At 62.9% G+C, this 19,978-nt stretch overlaps 1 protein-coding gene across 1 annotated transcript in view; it reads right to left on the reverse strand.

Moving 5' to 3' along the window:
• Window positions 1-12,140, reverse strand: part of ABLIM2 (actin binding LIM protein family member 2) — a 143,012-nt gene extending 130,872 nt beyond the window's left edge. The window contains exon 1 of the transcript XR_015250625.1: window positions 11,971-12,140. The gene's annotated coding sequence lies outside the window, so the exon portion shown is untranslated. The remainder of the gene's footprint in view (window positions 1-11,970) is intronic.
• Window positions 12,141-19,978: the final 7,838 nt, after the last annotated feature.

Consider the following 19,978-nt stretch of genomic DNA (forward strand, 5'->3'; position numbering starts at 1 on the left):
CGCGTCGTGCCACCCACCGCCCCACTTCCACGGCGAGCACGCTCCTCCCGAAATGGGGAATGCGTCCCCGGAGCCGGCGCTGGGGCCGGAGAGCCGGGCAGCTGCGCTCAAATCAAGCCTCCCTGAGCCGAACCCTGCCCCTTGCGCGTCCTCAAAGTGGGTCGGCAAGAGCAGTCCGGCGTCAGCCGGGGCGCAAAAGGTGCCCACGACCCTCCCGCGCGGTGCTGCGTTTTCTCCCGGCGCGTCTTCCGTGCATGCGTCGCGGACACGGAGCGGCGCGTGGGATTCCGCGTCCCCTGCTCCTCACCCGTCGCCAGCACTGACGCGTGGGCTCGCCGACCCCTCATCACCGCCGTCACGACTGCAGGGCACCCCGCCTCGACCGGCGGCTCTCCAAGGTGTGTGGCGGGGAGCCCCGGGGCGCGGGGGGCCGAGACCCCGTCGGGGAGTGGGGCGGGGTCAGAGCCAGTTTCGGAACAAGATTCAGATGCTGCTTCCCGGGTCCACTCGCACCTCGTCCCGAGGGCACGTGCGGCGTCGGGACCGGCTGGACACAGGCCGGACGTGAAGTCCAGCCGTCGCCTCTCAAGCCGGACATTGAGGAGACTTGCCCGACTGTAAAGCAACGCCCCTCGGGCCACTAAAAACGCATGTTGACATACAAAGGGCTGTATTATCCGTCGAGTTAGCAAATATCTTAGGATCTTCCCCATCTTGACGTCCGGCTCAGGAAACGCCAACAAATACAACCCATTTAGAAGCGGGTCTGAGAGCCCCCACTGTGGACGGACAGTGATGAACGTGCCCCGCGCTCTGGGGGCGGGACGGCCGCGTTGCACAGCGTGCCCGCCCCGCGCCGGCCGACCGTCCGGGTGTAGACCCGTGTCTGTGTTCCAGAGCCTCTGCAGAAAGAGTCCCGAAGAAGCGATTCCTCTACCAAAGGGCGCGGATGTACTTAAGGCTCGTGCGTGTGCCTGATGGCTGCCCTGAAGCTGGCGCCCCAGTCGGCGGTCTGTGACGGGATCCAGCTCACGGGGTTTGGGGAAGTTTAAATTTAGCCGAGTTAAGAGTCGCATTTTTCCCCCCCAATGAGAAGTCGTCCTCGAAAACCCTCTGCCGGGCTGGAGACCCCACAGGGAGAGGACAAGTGTGGGTCCCAGAAGCGGTGGGCAAGGAGGCCGTCTGCCGGATGCTGGGGGATGCCCTCCGCCGCAGGTGCGATCCGGTTAAGGGTCTGGAGACGGGGACCGTCCTGGATGGTCCGGGCGGGCCCTGATGCACTCACCAGCGTCCTGGTGGGAGGGAGGCAGGGGAGACGGGCGGGAAGGGATGTGGGGTCGCTGCCCCAGAAGCCGGAAGAGGAAGGAGTGCGTTCTCCCCGGAGCCCCCCGGAGTGGTGGCCCCGCTGACACCTTCACTTCAGCCCGGTGACGCTGGGGGGAGCGGCCCGCTGGCCTCCAGAATGGTGAGCAAATTATTGCCGCCCATCGCCCTCCAGTGAGGGGGGGCTGAGTCCCCTCTTCTCCAGCCCCGCGACCTCCAGCCCACGGCATCACCTGCTAGGAGAGCTTCCTGCGCTGGGCTGCCACAAGCCCCCCTAGAGGCCCTCACCGGCCCCCACCCCTCCCCGCCCGGGGGCTCGGGCGCGTAAGCCACTGGCTGTCCAAAGTCCTCTCGGCTCCTTCAAAGCCTGCTGGCTGAGCCACTGCCCACAAGGACACAGACAGAGAAGGGACCGCGGTGCAGGAGACGGAAGCCGAGGGAGGAGGGGAAGAGGCAGCATCGGTGGCGGGACGCGTCATGCCAGCCCTAGGCCTTACAGGCTTCGGGGGGCCCGGCTTGGCCAGGGGGACAGGGCGAGCAGGGAACTAGAGGGCCTGCAGGGGAGAGCAATCGAGGCAGCCCGAGTCCCAGGTGGCCTGCAGACGGGGCACCGCCACCCTACGTCCCCCAGCACCAGGAGCCCCCACCCACCCAGCACTGGGGCCCCCGCCCATCCCGTGCAGTAGCCCGTGGCCAGGCTGCACCCCACGGCACCCTCTGGGCCCTGCAACCACGCCCACACCCGCCCTGCCCTTTAGCCACACTCACGCTGCACCCTACTCCCTCCCCCGTTAGGGACAGGCAGGGAGGCGCCTCGCTGGATGCCGGGCTTCTCGTACACATATCGCATTTCCTGATTTCTGCAGCACCCCGGGACGTGTGTGAGGGAGCTGATGCGTGTAACCCCGCACCCCACAACTACTCCCCGAGCACTTGGCAGGCCGGGCCCGGTTTCAGTTGGAGGCGAACCGCTGGATCAGAACGACAAACAAGGAGGCGGAGCGGGGGGCCTCGGAGGCCCACGAGTCGATCTGGGCTTGAACGCGCGGGTGCCGGCAGCACGGCAGGACGGCAGACATTAGCCAGCGCCATGGCTCCGGGCCCACCGCTGGCGCTCACACCTGGTCGCCGTCCTGACTCCTTCCTCACCGCCCGGCCTGACCCCTCCCGTGCGGCTCATCCGCTCTGGCCCCACCGGACGGTCTGCTGATGCCCGGACACCCTCGTTCCCCACCTCCCTGCCTTCGTGCTGAGCCTCCTGCCTCCCCAGTCACCACTCACGTGCCGGTCCTGGGACTCAAGTCCGTGCCCTCTCCTCCAGGAAGCCTTCCCTGATGCCATACGGACGCGATTCCTCTTGTCCCGTCCCCATTCTGCCTCCCACCAGGTTCTGATACACCTGTTCCCTGTCTGTCTGGGTTGTGACCTCCACGGGGAAGGGTCCCTGCCGCCCTGGTCTGCCCAGCGCCCTCCGTGTGTCCGGCGCAGGGCTGCGCATCCAGAAACGTTTCTCACATCTCGGTCCGACCAGCTGCTGCTTTACCTGAGGCGGGTGGGTGAGAGAGGCAGTGGGCAGGGACCCAGAGGGGTGAACAGCGCCCAAGGTGTCACACGGGCAAGAGGCCCCAGATGTCACAGGGGCAGCGGGAGGTGTGCTCGGGGTGCTGGGGCCCCGGGTGGGAAACGCCGCGGCCACTGCCATCACCTGCCTGCCTGAGAGCAAATCCTGTGTCCCGAGGTGCCCACACCCGGGTGCAGGGCTGGCAGGGCCCAGAAGACGCCCCCGACCCCAACGGCACGTGAGGGGTGAGGCCTCCGAGGGTGGAGGCACCTGCCGGGGGGCACGCAGCCAGAGCTAGGACCCACTCACCTCTCCACCAGACCGTCCTATGTCTTCCCACCGACCCCAGAGCCGCTCACGCACCATCCCGAGACCCGGGCTCACCCGGTACCGGGGGAAAGCAGATTGTGTGAGATCCCCCTGCCCCCTCCCACCCGGGGGGTGTCAGACCGTGCCCCCAGAACTAGAGAAATGCCTGGCTCCAGACCCCGCAGACGTGGACCGTCTGAAACCGCACAGATGTTGGGGGTCAGGTCTGACACTGACCACAAGAGAGGAAGGCTGGCTGAGGTCCAAGAGGGCCACGTGAGCAGGGGCGAGGCCACGTGAGCAGGGGAGATGTGGGTTTGGATCCAGGAGCTCGCAGGCTGGAATCCGGGCTGGTGACTTACGGGACACACCACGGACGTCCAGCCCCGGTTTCCCACCCAGTCAGGAAGCTGGGACTGATCAGGAGGAACGCTCAGAACACGAACCATCCGTGCGCAGGTCCCGCCCGGTCAGTGAGCGGGCGCCCTGGCCAGGCATCCGGAGCCTGGGGCACGACCCCACCGCCCTGGACACCGAGAGGCCCACGTGAGCCGGAGCAGGAGCCTGGAGGTTCTCGGTAAACACCGGCCCCTCCCTGCCTTTCCTCTTCCAACGGGCAGTCCTCGCGCATTCATTATTCACGAAGGTGCTCCCCAAACACCGCCAGGAGCAGGAGGCCCCGGCCGCGTGCATGCGCTGAAACCACACAGTCTCGCACCCCTGAGGAGGTCGGGAACAATCAATCCCCCCTTTGCAGACGTTGCCTCTCCCTGGGCCTCCCGACCCAGCAGCAGGGAAGGTGGGGAACGTGGGCCGTCGGAGTCACAGGCAGCAGCTGCGACAAATGGTCACAGACCTACAGGCTTGAAGCAGACGTCATCTCTCACAGGTCTGGGGTTCGGAGTCTGAAATGGGCCCACAGGGCCGGCTCCTCCTGTAGGCTCCCGGGGAGGACCCCTCATCCGCCCCGTCCAGCTTCTGGAGGCGCCTGGTTCCTAGGCTCCCAGACCCTCCTCGGTCCTCCCTCCTCTGACCTCTGCTTCGGCCCTCCTCTCCCCTCTCCGCCTCCTGCCTCCCTCTCCTGAGGGGCCTGGATCACGAGGGGCCCACTGGGTAGTCTCCCCAAGGCAAGGTCCTTAACTGAATCCCATCTGCAAAGTCCCTTTCCAACATAGGCCCAGGTTCTGGGGACAAGGACAGGGACATTTCAGGGGGCCATTACTCAGCTCACCGCACCACCCCAGACGAGGCATTGGGGGAGGGGCGGGACCTAGCCCTGGGTCACACGCAGCGGGGACCAGACACAGGTCCTCAGCAGGAGACCCCAGCCCTGTCCACCGCCCACCAGCTCTGCGGAGGGAGGGCAGCGAAGGCCCCGAGAGAGCGGGGATAGCGTCATAGCCGGTCTGGAGCTCTGGTTGGAAGCCTGGAAGACTGAGGGGGAGGAGCTCCAGCACGGGGGCCGGGGTGGGGGGGGGGGGGCGGTGGAGAGAGCGGCAGGAAAAAGCCAAGCAAGGGCATCTGGGCACCACAAGTAGGACAGCGTTCTGCACACAGTGGGTGCTCAATAAACAGTCATCGGAACATTCCGGAATGGCTTTGAGCCCTTGAGGGGCTGCTGACGGCTGGGAACGGAGGTGGCCCCGAGCTGAGGCTGGACCATATCTGAAGCACGTGGGAGCCACAGCGGGTGCGCAGCTGTGGTGACACCTGTCCCCTCCCCACCCCTAGGTCTCCTGTGGCAGACAAGGACAGGAGCTGGCTGACCCCTCCGTGCTGCAAACCCATGCACCACTTTGCTTTGCAGCCTGAGGCTCCCCCACAGCACGGTGGACACTCGCTGGCCCCGGACCGGACGGGGGGGGGACCGCGCCCACCCTGCAGGGCAAAGACCCCAGCATCCCACTCCCCCCAACACGGGACTGCCCTGAGGAGCTGCCCACCCATGCGAATGCCCCCACTCTCCCCCCTCCCCTTCTCCCCCCTCGTCTTCTCAACCTGTGCCTCCTGGGGTGGCTCCCCCAGCAGTCTGCCTGGACCCACGTCCTTGTCCCCAGGGGCACCTGGACGGCGGCCATCACAGGGCAAAGGCTGGGGGCGGGGGGAGCCATCCTGATGGATTTGAACCTGAAGTGGGGGCCACGGGGATGGTCCTGGCAACTCCTCCTTCTTGAACTCCACACCCACCTGCAGCCCCAACTGAGACATCATCTTCCGGTAGGATCCTGGGGCCGCCCACGTCCGAGGAGAGGCAGAGGGTCAGAGAGAGGCTCTGCACGCTGGCAAACACTGGAGAAGGCTGGGGTGCTCTTATCGCCACTTTATAGGTGGGGAAACTGAGGCAAAGAGCAGCTAAGCAACCCAGATGCCGGGACCCGACTAGCAGATGACAACTGGGACTGGAGCCCAGGTCAGCCTGACCCCCAAGCCACCGACGGTACTTTCCAAGGCATCAACACGGCCTCTCTCGTTGCTTAGAAATCTTCAGGCGAGGCAAATGGTGCACAGAGCCCCCCAAACGCGTCCTTTCGCAGCAGCTCCTGTTCAGTAGAAGCCTGGCTGGGCTGCCACCAGCCGAGGAGCCCACGGAGGCAGAAGGCGCCCAGGACCAGCCCCGGCACCCAGCGGGGCTTGCTGGTGGCTGCAGCCAAGGGAAAGTGAGTGCCACGAAATGCAAAGCACACGTGCCGCCCTCCCCAGTCCTGCCCACGGACAGGGAGGACGCGGGCGTCCCGGCTCAGGTACGAGGCAGACGCCCACAGACGTGGCTTCCCTGGCAGGCTGCGGAGAAGCCCCCTTACATCAGGGAGCCTCCGTGCAAAGGCCAAGTGCTTCCTGCCACCGAATTGTCAGACGAGCTCTACGTGGCAGAAGAGGATGACGGGGGCCATGCTTCCCTGAGATGCTGGCTCAGCCTCAAGCTCAGACCATCTCTCTGGGGACAGTGGAGGGGGGACAGGGTTGTCAGAAGCGGGTCACATCCCTGAGGGTGGCGGTAGGCCCTGTCTTTACAGACGGGTACGCCGAGGCCCAGAGAGGGAAGACAGCCTGCCCAAGGTCACACAGCGGCCCGGGTGGGTGGAGCTGGGATTCCCGGGAGCTGAGGCACGACCCATGGGGCTGGATGATGCCAGGGGGGCTGGGCCGGGCGCCGCAGCGGGGACGCGGGGCAGTCGTGACTGCTGCTCTAGAAGGTTCTCGGGGACAAGATGCACCCTGTAGTCCCCCCGTCGCTACAAAGCATTATTACGATGCCCCAAATGGCCAAGCCTTATCCAACCCAAACTCTCAGCCACGCATTACTGGGGGGCAGTAAATGGCAGGAAGAGCCAGCTCAGGCAAGCGCAGGGGGCAGTGGGGGGAAGGTGGGCACACGGAGCCCACCCACGTGGGAAGAGGAGTGTCTGGGCACATGGGGTTCAAACCCGGGTGTGGCGCGACGCCAGGCGGCCACCAGGCCCTTCTGGGTATTTGCTTCCCCTCCCGTCACGGGGACACCTCCCTCCGGTCATGGGGACACCCCGGCAGCCCTGAGAAGTGCTGTGAGAACTCAGGAGCATCTGGCCGGGCGTGGGGCCCGAGGGAGCGTCCCGTGAGCCGTGGCTGAGGTGACACCGAAGTACGGTCCTTCCTGACACCCTAGAGGCCGCGGCAATGGAAACATCCCCCGAGTAAACAGAGATGCTCCGCTCAGGTTGCTCTGCCCCGCGTCCTACCAGCCCTGAGGCCCAAGGCTCTCCGCCCACGCGAGTCGGCACACATCTGGCCGGTCCCCTCCGTGGCTCCCAACGTGGTCGTCATCCACAACTGAGCCGCGATCCGAACACCACCGTGTTCTCCTATGGCGGCTATTTTTAGCTGACTTCTCCAGCCTCTCTCACACGTCAGGACCTGCACCCTCAGTCCCTACCCCAGACCCCCGGGGGAGGCGGCATCGGAGGCACACAGAGGTTCCACAATCAATAATGCCAGCAGGTGGCCGAGCTGGAATGTCGACACCCGAGTTCAGTGGAGGCCTTGTCCTGTCCTGTGGAGGCAGGGGCAGAGCCAGGGGTGTGAGGAAGTCCCCGTGTCGGTGCGGAGGGGAGGGACCAGAGTCCTGGCAGCTGCTGCTGTCGGCCACCACGGCTGGCCCCGCCGAGGGCAGGTGCCAGGACAGACCCTGCCGGCTGGGGCCCTTCCCACCCTCTTCTGTCATCACCCCGAGGCGCCCATCTCCTCCGCGCAGCTCAGCTCTCCCACACTCCAGATGATGCTCTGGGGAGGCAGGGTCCCAGACGGGCGACTTCTCCATAAGCGAGGGTGACACTCCCCTTTCTGGGACAGTTAAGACCGGACTCGCCAAGAGTTCATCAAAGTCAAGGGCACCTGGGTGGCTCAGTGGGTGAAGCGTCCAACTTCGGCTCAGGTCATGATCTCACGGTTCGTGGGTCTGAGCCCTGAGTCGGGCTCTGTGCTGACGGCTCGGAGCCTGGAGCCTGCTTCGGATTCTGTGTCTCCCTCTCTCTCTGCCTCTCCTCTGCTCATGCTCTGTCTCTATCTCTCAAAAATGAATAAACATTAAAAAAAAAAAAAAAAGAGTCCACCAAAGTCAGAACTTGATTCCAGAAAATATGCCATCTAACCCCAAATTAACCTCAACGACAGAATCCAAAGGTCCTGGGTGGCAGGTCAGGGGGTGCCCCTGAACACGAGAGGAAACAGGTCAGACTCAGGGATGCCCCTGCGGAGCCAGAGCGTGCCAGCTGGTTCTCGGGCGAGGAAACCGCCCTTTTCAGATGGATTTCTGGGTCAGGATGATTGGTCTTCTGCACCTGATTCTGACAGAGTCATGCAGAGAAGCCAGGCACCAGTGCCCCTGCTTGTGGGAAGCTCCCTAACACCATCCACCCCCACTCCCAGCCAAAGGACAGCGGCCCCCGCAGAACGGAATGTTCTGGAACTCCCACCAAGTCACGGACTTCGTGCGCCCTGCTTAGACTCGGCAGCACTCCTTTCTCACTTTCACTGCAAAAGGAGAAAATTTGGGAAAGTCGCAGAGAGTATATAAAGATGCAGATGTGGGGAACCTTCTTTGTCCTCTTTCCACGAGACAGGCCACTGCGGACATCTTGACGCGTGTCCCCCGGCTTTTCCTCCTTTATTGTGTCTGCAGCCTGGAGATCGCGGATGACGTACAACCCTGCCCTCCGCCGTTGTCTAAATTAAACTTGTCCGCTTAAGCATTTCTCCCAACGTTAAAACCTCCTCGCATGCTGTTAACTAGAATGCTCCCCCCACCACCAGGCTGTGAGCAGCTCCAGCGGGATGCGGACTGTGTTTGTTCTTGTCCACTGCTCTTCCCGGGGGGGCCTGGAGCAGTGCCAGGCACACGGCAGGCGTGCGGTAGGCATGGGCCCCCCGAACGAGTGACCGCACGGCGGGGCTGGTATCTCGTCACTCCCCTCCACGTTTAGGCAGCTGCTAACTTCCTGTGGCACTGATGTGAGCACCTTTGCGGCTACCCACAGTGGGTCCTTGTCCACACTCGGGTTAGGTGAAGGGCTGTGTCTCTGTTCCAAATACCCAGGGCTGTGGTAACCAGAGTAGGGGACCGGGGCTCAGGTTCTGGCTCTGCCACACTCTCTCCTTGACCCTGGACGGTTGCTTTCCCTTCTCCGGGCCTCAGCGTCCCCTCTGTGCATGTGAGTGGCTTTGCTCCCCGACATTCTCCAGATCCCTCGCAGCTCTGTGATCTTAACCAGGCAGCCATGAACTCGGGACGGTGGAGGCGGCCGCCCAGGCTCTCCACCTGGCCCTGCACCTGTTTGGGGCTGAACTGTGCCTCCCTCCAAATCCACATGCTGAAGCCCTACCCCTGGTAACGCAGAATGGGGACTGCCTTTGGAGAGAGGGACTCTATGGCGTAATTCAGGTAACGCGAAGCCAGTCACGTGGGCCCCAATCCAGCATGAGCGGCGCGCCCTTGTTAAGAACAGGAAATCTGGACCCAGACACATACCTAAGGAAAGCCCTGTGAATACAGAGAGAAGAGGTCCGTCTACAAGTCGAGGAGGGAGGCCTCAGCGGGAACCAACCAGGCCCTCACCTTGAACTTGAACTTCCCGCCTCCAGAAGCGAGAGAATAAACGTCTGTGGTTAAGCCGCCTCGTCTGTGGTGCTTTGTTATGGCGGCCCCGGCACGTTGATCCAACCGGCCAGGAGCCAGGAGCCTCTGAGCAGCTGGGGGATGCCCACCTGCCAGGTCTGCAGCCGCCAGGGACGGCATCTAGGCCCAGACAGAGCGTGGGTCTTGCTCGAGGACCTGGCATCCATCAGAGCTGGCCCTGGGGCCCCTCCCAGATCAGGGACTCCCCTCAACCCCGCCTCACCCGCCGTGACCCCACAGGCTGCAAGGTCAGGAGACCACCACACCCCTCATCTGCTGGCCCCCGTGCCAGCAGGCCAAGGCTACGTGCAGAGCTAAGGGCATTCCCTCCATACCACAGGGAAACTGAGGCACAAGGAACCCATAGCTAGCGCGTGGGATCTGGATCTAGGTCTGACACGGGATGCCGCCTCTGACAATTTCCCTGGCCACCCAGAATAACAGGCCACAAACCAAGCAGGCAAATACACGGGGCCCTGAGGCCACACCCAAGCCATCTCAAAGGTGACCCACATCATGTAACTGAAGGAAGACGTGCCTGCAGCCTGGTGGCATGGAGGAGAGGGAGCCTGTGACCTGGGAAGGTTGTACAGACTCTCGGGCTTTGCCCAAAGGGCCCATCTGGGCAGCTGGATGCCGGACAGAGTGATGCCCACCTACACCTGTTAGCACCAAGCACTGGGATGATGCCAGTCTTCTTGGCGGGAGGGGGGCACCAGGGCTTGTCCTCATTGAGGATGGAAGCCCCTGACCCGCCAGATGTGCACAGCGGCCACACACGAGAGCCAGGCGCCAGGCACGCGGGACCACCGCTCCCCCCACTGCGGTGTGGGGCGCACATAACGGCCCGGGGACACATCTGGGGCACGAGCCACAGGTGGATGGGAGCAGGCGCGCTGGCATTTCCAAAGGGCTGGGTAAACTCACAAAGACAAGGGAACGTGGCCGCCTAGCAATGACCATCACAAGCTACCGAGGACCTACTACGTGCAGGGTTTCCCACTCGAATCTCCTCCGCTCCAGGTGACCAGGAATATTGTTTTCACACCCCAGGAAGCCGAACTCAGGAAGGTGCCACCATTCGCCAAGATCACAATTTGCCAGCAGGCGGACAGCACGGTTCAAACCCCAGCCCCCTTGCTCGTTGGATTCACGACCCCGCACGGCCCCCGGTGCCCACAGAGCCCCTCTCCCAAGACAACCACAAACGCCAGTGCTCCTTCCAGGGTTCCCCTGGATTACAGGAGGGAGCGGAGCCATCAATTATGGTCACAGAAAACCTAAAATTACCCTGTGTGCACCCTGTCATTATCCCCACCTGCCATTAGATAAATGTGTCTGCAGGTTCTGCTGGGTCTCAGGGCGCCCCGCTCCCCAGCCACCTCCAGAGAACAGGTTGGCCATTTCAGAAACCCTCTTCTAGAGAATTCTGCCTCCCGCTGCCTGCCATTTGCTCTCAGCCACTCTCCCAACGCCCACTGCCGGTGCGGTCCCTCCTTCCTTGGTTGGAGGGGGAGGGGACTATTTCCCCTGCGAGATGGGTCCCTGGAAACAGCCCTCCTAAACCAAGAGCAGAGCTCGGGGCAAGCACTCGCTAAATGCACACTCCCTCCCTGGTCCCGTTTCCCCCCAGCTTGTCCCGGTGGTTTCTGCACCATGGCCAAGGGCCACACTGCAGTCTTTGGCGAGACAGCCTCAGAGGAAAGAGCACAGGAGGCAGGGAGCACCAGGTTTGAATCCGCACTCCGCTGCGTGAGCCGAGCAAGGGACTCAAGCCTGGTGAGCCTCGGTCGCACCCTGAAAAATGGGGTGACGGCCCCTCCTGCCAGGGAAGGTACGGACCAACCCTCCACCCAATGCCAGGCCACAGGAGACTCTCAAATCCGGGGCCCCTCTGGCCGCGCACCAGACTCATGCCAAGGCCTCCCTGCTGTGGGTCTCAGTTTCCCCAAGCGCAGTAGGTGCGGCTGGCTTGTGACGCTGTGGGATTTTCCAGGGCCACACAGAGGCTGTCAGATCCGGTGGGTGCGGCGGGAGGCAGCCTGGGGGACGCGCAGGGGTGCGGGCCGGAGATGCCGACCGGTGGGAGATGGGGCGGGTCGCACACACCTGCGGGGTCTGTGCCCCCAAACCTGCAGCTGAAGAGCCCAGGACGCCGGGGGTCGGCCTGACGCCGCCCCCCCCCACCCTGCTCAGGCGGCGCGAGCGCAGCGCAAGGGCGGCACCCCCTGCCGCAAAGCCCCCCAAGTCTTCACACCTCTCCGTGGCAGGGTCTGCGGCGGCCCTGCTCCCCACCGCCCGGACCCGGTCGCCTTCTGCAACCTGCAGCGACCCGGGACCCGTGAGAAGCAAAAAAGTGGCGCCTTCCAGACAGCCGAGCGCAGCCACCCGGGCCGGCGCGGTGGGAAGGGGTCTCCGGCCCGGGCTGCAGAGCTGCGCGCGCCGCAGGCGCAGGGGCAGGGGGCTGCGGACCGCCCCTCGGGTTTGCCAAGACCCCGGGACAAGAGTTGGGTGGAGCCACTGGGTGATTTCCCCGGTGCTGCAGGTGCAGCTCCAGAATGCCCCCACAGCCCTCGCTGCGCCGCGACCCAGCTCGGGGACGCGCCGGTCCCTCGGTCCCCACACTCACCTGCACTCATCTCGGCGGCAGCAGGGAGGCGGGCGGTCCGGCGTTGCGGCGGCCCGAGGCTCCTGCCCGCAGGGGCCGCGCCCGCGCGATCGCCAGCCCGCCAGCCCGCGGGTTCCCGGGTCCGCCAGCCCCGGGCAAGGTCCGCGCCCGCCCGCAGCGCCGCCGCAGCCCCCCGGCGCGCCGGCCCCGCCCCGCCGGCCCCGCCCCCCGCCAACCCCGCCCCCTCGCGCGGCCCCGCCCCGTTCCGCCCCCGCCGCGCCGCTGGCAGGACGCGCCCTGGGAAGTGTAGGCGCAGCGCCCCCGCCGCTCCGCCTTCGCGGCCCAGCCGCCGCACGGACGAACTACAAGTCCCGGCAGGCAGCGCGGCCCGCGCACGCGCAGCCAGGCGACGCCGCTGCGGCCTCCCGCCGCGGCCGGTGGGTCTCTGCGGGGCTGTCAAAGCGGCCTGGCTGGCGCCTTGGCTGGCGGCGGCTCCCGAGAGCCCGGGAGTGACAGAGAGAGAAGCCAAGGGACAAGAGCTTGGTGTAGCTCCAGTTGAGTCGTGGAGTTGCAGGGGGCCTGAAGACCTGGGCCAACCCCCGCCTCCCCCAGTTGTGCAGACAGGGAAACCGAGGCGGGGCGCGGGCTGGCGCGGGGCTCCAGACTCCAGGTCTAGGGCAACACACCGCAGGTTCCCGCCGCGCTGCACTGGCTGGCGCCTTAGGAGGGGCCGCGTCCTACCCCACGGTAGTCCCCGGCCCCAGTCTCCCCCCCCCCCCCCCCCCCCCCCGCTGTCACCGACTGCCCTCTGTGACGTCAGGAGCCCAGCACGGGGCGGGGTCCGAGTCCTGGAGAGGGAAGGACTAGGGGTGGGCCTCAGGAAAGGACTGGGAGCGGGCAGAGCCCGCTGGTGCCTGGTACTGACAAAAGGGGTCCTTGGGGTGCAGGCGACTGGACTGGAGGAACATTCGGGAGGCAGGCTTCCGGACCTGGCACGGCGCGGTGAGGTGGCGGGAGGACGATTGGCTTGGGCCAAGGCTGTTGGGAGATGCAGTGAACAAGGGAAGGAGGGCTGGCCGCAGAAAACGTGGACTCTGAATGGCATACCGAAGCGGGAGCAGAGTCTCTGGCCCATCTACCCCGGACTCCCGGGAAAGCCCAAGCCCAGCAGAACCGGCCACAGGCAAGGCCGGTCAGGCCCGGACGGGCGCCCTAGCAACCCCAGGAGGCCTGCCCGGGTGGCTGGCCCTGCAGCTGCAGGCTCTAATCCCTGTTCTGGGCTTTTCCCCAGAACACAAGCGCGGTGTGGTGCGAGGGTCCGATGCCTCCCTCCCCGCTCGGCTTCCCCTCTTAATGCGACCCTGAGCAAGACCCTTATGTGGGCATCAGGACCGATGAGCGAAGTCGGCTGAGAGCATGAAATCTGGGTCATCGGTCTTGGCCGGGCAGATGCAGGCCAGCAGGGACGGAGGAGCCTGGGGTCTGACCACCTGGTAGGGAGCCCAGCTTCACCTGCTCGTGCAAGGTGCCTCGTGTCCATCATCCAACCAGACAGAGCTCCTGCCTCACAGAACAGTTCTGGGGATTACGCACGCTAATGTATGCCGTGCACGCCTCTGAGTTGAGATCGATACACGTCTTGGACATTATCATGCCATCATTATTACTGTTGTCCTCAGTGCCTTGCACGGGGTCTGCGGCAGAGCGGGCTCTCCCCACAATCCCCACAAACGTCTGTGGAGTGAAGGGGGAGAAGGATGGAGGCAGGAGAGGGTGGGAGCACCCCTGCCACCGCTCACCCTCCTCAAAAACTCTCTGCCCAGCCCCCCGCAGTCCTGCTTCCTCCCTGGCAGAAGCATCAGCACCCCCGTGTCTCTAAAGATCCCTAGGAACCTCCTGGAAGCGTATGATTTCCTCCACAGAGCTTGGTGAGGACGGCAGGGAGGCCGCGGTCACACCACTCAGCCGCGGGAAAAACCAAGGTGTGGATGCAGGTGTGAGTCATGGTGGGTGTGGTTAGCCTGGTTCCCGGCTGGTCCCAGAGTTCAGCCTGCTGTGTGGCCACCCCGGGCCTCCCCATGGAGCTGGCATGAAACAGCAGGAAGGGGGTGGGAGGTCACAGCAGTTTTCAACCCGGAAAGACCTCAGGGTCATGTGATTCTGGCACATTCTTTCAAGAGGACTGAACCTAAGGCCCAAGGAGGCCCTGCCCAGAGTCACCCAGCAAATCAGAGGTAAGGGAGGGGCTTGACCCAGGTCTGTGGCTATGCTGCCAGCCCTCCGCCCTCAGCAGGTGCCCCGGCAAGGGGACCTGTCACCGGGGCAGGCCCGCTCGCGTGTCCTCTCTTCCTGCACAGCACCTGCCGACACTGACTGATTGGATAGACTGACCCACACTTTGGTTCTCATCCCTGGTACTGTGAACCAGGTGTGACCTCGGGCAACTTGCTCGCCCTCTCTGTGCGTCATTTTTCTTACCTTTCAAAGCACAGTATGAACCCCAGTAGGGTTTGTTAGGAGAATAACGGAGTAATGTAAGTGTCTGGCAAGAAGTCAGAGCCCCATCGGTGTTATTATCACCATTGTTATTAAAACAGACCCGGGAGACACATCACTTCCCCTAAAGACTGTTTTCTTTTCTCACGTGTATTTCTTACATCCATCCACCCACCCCCCATCCATCCATCCATCCTTCCTTCCTTCGATCATCCATTCATCCTTCCATCTGTCCATCCTTCCATTCTTCCTTCCTTCCATCATCTATCCGTCCATCATCCATTCATCCTTCCATCTGTCCATCCTTCCATTCTTCCTTCCTTCCATCATCTATCCGTCCATCATCCATTCATCCTTCCATCTGTCCATCCTTCCATTCTTCCTTCCTTCCATCGTCTATCCGTCCATCATCCATTCATCCTTCCATCTGTCCATCCTTCTTTCTACCCTCTATCCTTCCATCCATCCATCCATCCACCCATCCCCCATCCATCCATCCATCCTTCCTTCCATCATCCGTCTGTCCATCCGTCCATCCATCCATCCATCCACCCATCTATCCACCTTTAATGAACACCTTTAGTGTACTGGGCACTGTTCTAGTTTTAAAAAAATGAGAAGAATTTTTTTCTCAAGTCACATGACTCATTATAGAAAATGATGCCACCTGAGGCCCTGAAGGCAAAGTGGGGGGGGGGGTGTCAGAGGACCTTCAAGGGCTCCTTGAGACAAGGAGGTTCCAGGCTAACAGTCAAGGGACAGCTGGCTGGGTGGGCGCAGATACAGAAGGAGCCATAGGGCGGTGGGGGCTTGCCTCCCCCCCCCCACAGCCCCCTCCTGCTGGGCTCACACCTGCAGACAGAGGGACACCCTTGTGTTCGGGGCCCCTGGCAGACAAGGAAGGGGCTTCACCTGCTCCTTGAGGGCCCCCCCCACCTCAAGTGCTTATCACAGCTTTCACTGGGGCCTTCAAGCCCCTCACAGGTGCCCCAGACAGTGGCCCCCTGGCCCTTTCTCCCAGCTCCATGCCCATTCTTGCCCCACGTGCCTTTGCCTCACCGTTCCCACCTTGGAACTTACATGGAACTTACATGGTCCATTTGATTTAATCCTTCCCACACCCCTTGAAGCAGGGCTGTGGTCTTGTACCCTATAGGCTTGGAAAGGGGACAAAACCTGGCCGGGCCTCACGTCGGGGAAGCGCAGAAGGGGTGGAGATTTCCAAGACTCTCCTGGATTAGGTCGGAGCGCTGGCCGGAGCCTCCGGCCTGCAACACTGGCCTTTGTCCCTCCCGGATGGGCCCCGGGCACTCGGCCTGCTGCCTCTGGCACTGTCACGGCCGCCTTGGGATCCGGAGGCTCTCAGGTGTGGACGCTGCTCCGAGGCCGTGCTCCAAGGAGGACGGCGGTGTCATTGGGCCAAGATGTCAGAGCACCTGGGCCCACGAACCGCCCTGCCCGGTGCTGACAGGCAGGTGCTGGGTTGCACAGGAGGCTGGAAAGGGATGGTCAGAACCCAGGGAAAGGCCCTTTTCATGATAAATGCTCCTGTGAGAAGCACAGGCACCTGTCACTGTGCCACGGGCCTGCATAATGGCTTCAAAATTGGGGGCATTTGTCCTGAAAATGTTTATTGCCCTTTAGAGACACACGAAGGCCTTGGGACGTACAGCATGTTGGGTGGAGAGCCGGGTGGCCCCCCAGGGGCTGACCTCACACAGTCTGGGTCAGGTAGAGATTTGGGTCGGGTTTCTCGAGAACAGCCCAGGAGGGACTGGGAGGCAGAGGGGTCAGCAACCCGTGGGCCAGGGGGCTACTCCTATGGGACAGAAGAGCCTGGATGGAGGGCTTTTGTCTCACCCTCATGGGACCAGCCTCATGCTCAGATGGTGGGAGCTGAGGGGCAGTGGAAACTGCCCCTGAGCAGAATGCCCAGGGCCAAGCCAGGCCAGGCGGGCAGCCAAGACCTGGGACAGCTCTGTGCCCATGAACCCTTCCTTACTGGCATCACCATCATATCCCCATTTTACAGACAGGGAAACTGAGACTTTAGCTTACCCCAACGCAATCTATTCCCAAGTGGAAGAGCCAGGCCCTTTGGAGGAGGCTGTGGGCTTTTGGGACAGTGCCTTCTAGGTCTGGCACCCGGGAAGCCAAGCGACAAGGCTGAGCGTCCTGGGCCAAGGATGTGGAGCAGGCCTTTCTGGGCCCCAAACTATGCCAGGCCCGCTGCTCCCTGGGCTGCTGGAAATGCTCCCACCCTCACCTGGATAACTCAGGCTCACCTTCTGGATCTCGATGGAGAGTTTCTCCTTGGAGAAACCCCCCTGACTAAGCCAGGGGCCACCTCTGCTCCCGCGGCCTTGCCCGTCACTGCCGCATCACTCCCCGGTCTTGCCATTTGGCTCCTGTCTGGCTCCCCAGCCAGACGCCAAGCTTGCCAGGCAAGACTTGGTCATCTTGGGGTCTCTGGCACGTGCTGGGGTCTCCAGAGCATCTCAGGGTCCGCAGAGCACCCTGGGGTCTCCAACGCAGAGGAGAGTAGCCACTAAATCGTGGTTTCAATACGCTCCCGGCCGTGGTTCCCTTTGCCACCCCTCGCTCAGCTCTGTCCAAAAGGAAAGAGGTCATACTCCCCTGAGCCCCCCTCCCGGTGTTCCTGACCTTGTGCTGGGTCTGCTCAGGCTTCCCACAAGTTGCTTCTACAGAGAGCAGCACAGAGTGGCTGGGATTCCCCCGGGGCCTGGTCTAGAAAGGTGTCGCCCTGAAACCCAACTGTGCCAGAAGCCGTCAAAGTCACACGGTGGCCAGCGGAAATAGACAGCATCTGGTAGCCCTCAATGACCCCAGGGCCCCTCCGGGCACAGTCCGGCTGAAGCTGTGGGTTTCTCTGTCCTTCCTTCACCTCCAAATACAGCCCAGCAATTGATTTACTTCACAGCCAAGCGGGGGAACAAATGAAATATGTTTTCAATTGTGGGATCTTTCCAGGCGCTCAGTAGTTTAAAACCATGCCATATGAAGCCAAGGGTAGAAGCAACACGTGACTGGGGCGCCTGGGCGGCTCAGTCGGTCAAGTGTCCGACTTCGGCTCAGGTCATGATCTCGCGGTTTGTGAGTTCGAGCCCCGCGTCGGGCTCTGTGCCGACAGCTGGGAGCCTGGAGCCCGCTTCGGATTCTGTGTCTCCGTCTCTCTCTGCCCCTCCCCGACTTGTGCTCTGTCTCTCTTTCTTTTAAAAATAAATAAAATGTGAAAAATAAAATTAAAATAACATGTGACTCGTGTCTTGCAAGAGCCTTGCTCTCGCAAATGGACATCACACACCTCGAGTGTCCAGCTGACTCGAGCCCAACCTCACCATCCCACGCCTACGGCTCACCTGAGTTCCCGGGGAAGGTGGGAAGGAGGGGGTGGGGGTGGGGGGCGGTCACGGGTGCACCGTCGACCGCAGCCACCAGTCATTCCACCCTCGCCACCTCCGGGTTCGGCAGATCCGGCAACGGTTGGCCGTCACGGAGCCGGCTGGTCACGGTGATGGAATGAGGTCGGAGATACGGGCCGCGTCCTGGAAATGACTCCGCGCAAGACCTGGCGTTTGGGCTGCCGATCAAATAGCCTTTCGCCTGATGAAATTGTGTGCCTCTGCGGCAGAAGCAGACGGGGGGAGTCGGGAGCATGTGAGAGCAGCTCAGAGGCGCGGAGACGCATTCACCCAGCACCTTGCGGTGCTGGAAGCCGGAGAGGTGAGCCGGCAAGAGCCGGTCCGGGCCCCTCGGGAGCAACCGGAATGTGCAGAGGGATTGCACCACGTCCTGTGGCCGTGTGACAAAAAGCACCACAGAACACAGAAGTTGTCCTCCCGCTGTCCCGGAGGCCAGATGTCTGAGGTGCTGGCAGGGCCGTGCTCCCCGCAAAAACTCCCGCGGAGGGTCCTTCCTCGCCCTCCCCCGGCTCCCAGGGGCTCCTGGCGCTCCTGGGCATGTGGCTGCCCCACTCCAACCTCGCCTCCCTGTGCTGTCCCTGTGCCTCCTGCAAGGATGCCAGTCCTCGGATTTAGGGCCCGCCTACTCCAGCCGGGCTGTGTCTTAGCCCGTTATACCCACGAAGACCCTATTTCCAAATAAGGTCACCTCACAGGTCCTTGAGGGGTGGGATTTGAGCCTCTCTTTTGGGGGCCCAATCCAACCCAGCACCGTGCTCCATAAGGGCCCGGGAGGAAAGCTTCAGGTCTAAGGCCTCCCGGTGGGAGGGCAGAAAACAGGGGCTCAGACGGACAAGGTCACACTAGGAGTCGGGTCCCAGCAGGCCGGAGTCCACTATTGTCCCCAGCTTGTTGATGACAAGGTGAGCCCGTGGCCTCATAGGGGACGCCAGGGCAGCCCTCCCGGATGGGGAGACCACCTCTTGTTCTGGGCAGCGGAGGGCTCCCGACAAAGCCTTACGTGGCACCTCCTCGCCTCCGGTCCCAGCCGCCGCTGACCCCCAGGCTCATCAAAGCGAGACACGTCACCTCTCAACGCGGCACCGCAGCCCCGGGCTTTGTGCGCCGGAACAGTCCCGCCTCCTGGGGCAGGGAGAGGGCCCAGGCAAGGACCGTCCTCCCCAGCTGCCAGCGTGAGCAAGGGGTGGGCTTTGGGGAGGACCTTCACCCCCTCGCCTCCTGCAGGATTGCCAAGGGCTTTGTCCTCACCACCTCTCACTCCAGCGCCCTTTCCGGCCCTGACTGAGCACCGCGTGGTTTGACGCACGAGGGACCTTAGGTCACCACGGCTAAGCGATGTGCAGAAGTCACCAGCGAGGACAGGCCTGGCTGAGGCCCGATGAGCGTCCTTCCGACGGCCAGCACAGGGCACTCTCCACTAGAATTTTGGGGGGCTCCAACCAAGCCACTGGGAGCAGACACAGGACTGAGGGGTTTGAGGACAATGCCAAATGCCACTGGCTGGGGAAATGCTAAAAGATGCATGTTCTGGTGTTTTCGTATTAAAAACAAAAGCAAAATAGTGCCCCCCGGACCAAGCTTGCCCGTCACCCCATGATCATCTTGGTCATGTTTCTGGGAGAAGCGTCTACACTCGCTGTCTGCACCACCTCCCCTCCCGTTCACTCAAAACCACCTCCAATCCCCGCCCAGCCGCACCCAGCCACACACCGAGGACCCCCTTGGGGCTCCATCCTGTGGACACGGCTCCCTCTGGGAGCTGATCTGCTGTCTCTGCAGGTCCCACACCCACCACCTTTCCAGAACACTCCATCGTTTCCTGCTCTCACCCCTCCCGGTGTCCATCACTGGGTTCTCCCTCCCTGGAGGGTCTCAGGGCCCCCCTCCTCCCTCCCTCCCTGGGCAAATGCACACCCACCCTCGTGGGGAGGAAGCCCCTTCTGTGACGGTCAGTTTCACGGGTCAACTCAGCCAGGCTGTGGTTCCCGGCCAATCAGCCAAACACTCACTCCTCTGGACGTGGCCGCGAAGGTTATTTTGCAGGTGTGGTTAACATCCGTTATCATTTGACCTCCAGGGAAGCAAATTGC

This window comes from Puma concolor, chromosome B1 (assembly GCF_028749965.1).
Source record: "Puma concolor isolate L17-30 chromosome B1, mPumCon1.1.hap2, whole genome shotgun sequence".
NCBI classification, from domain to species: Eukaryota; Metazoa; Chordata; class Mammalia; order Carnivora; family Felidae; genus Puma; species Puma concolor.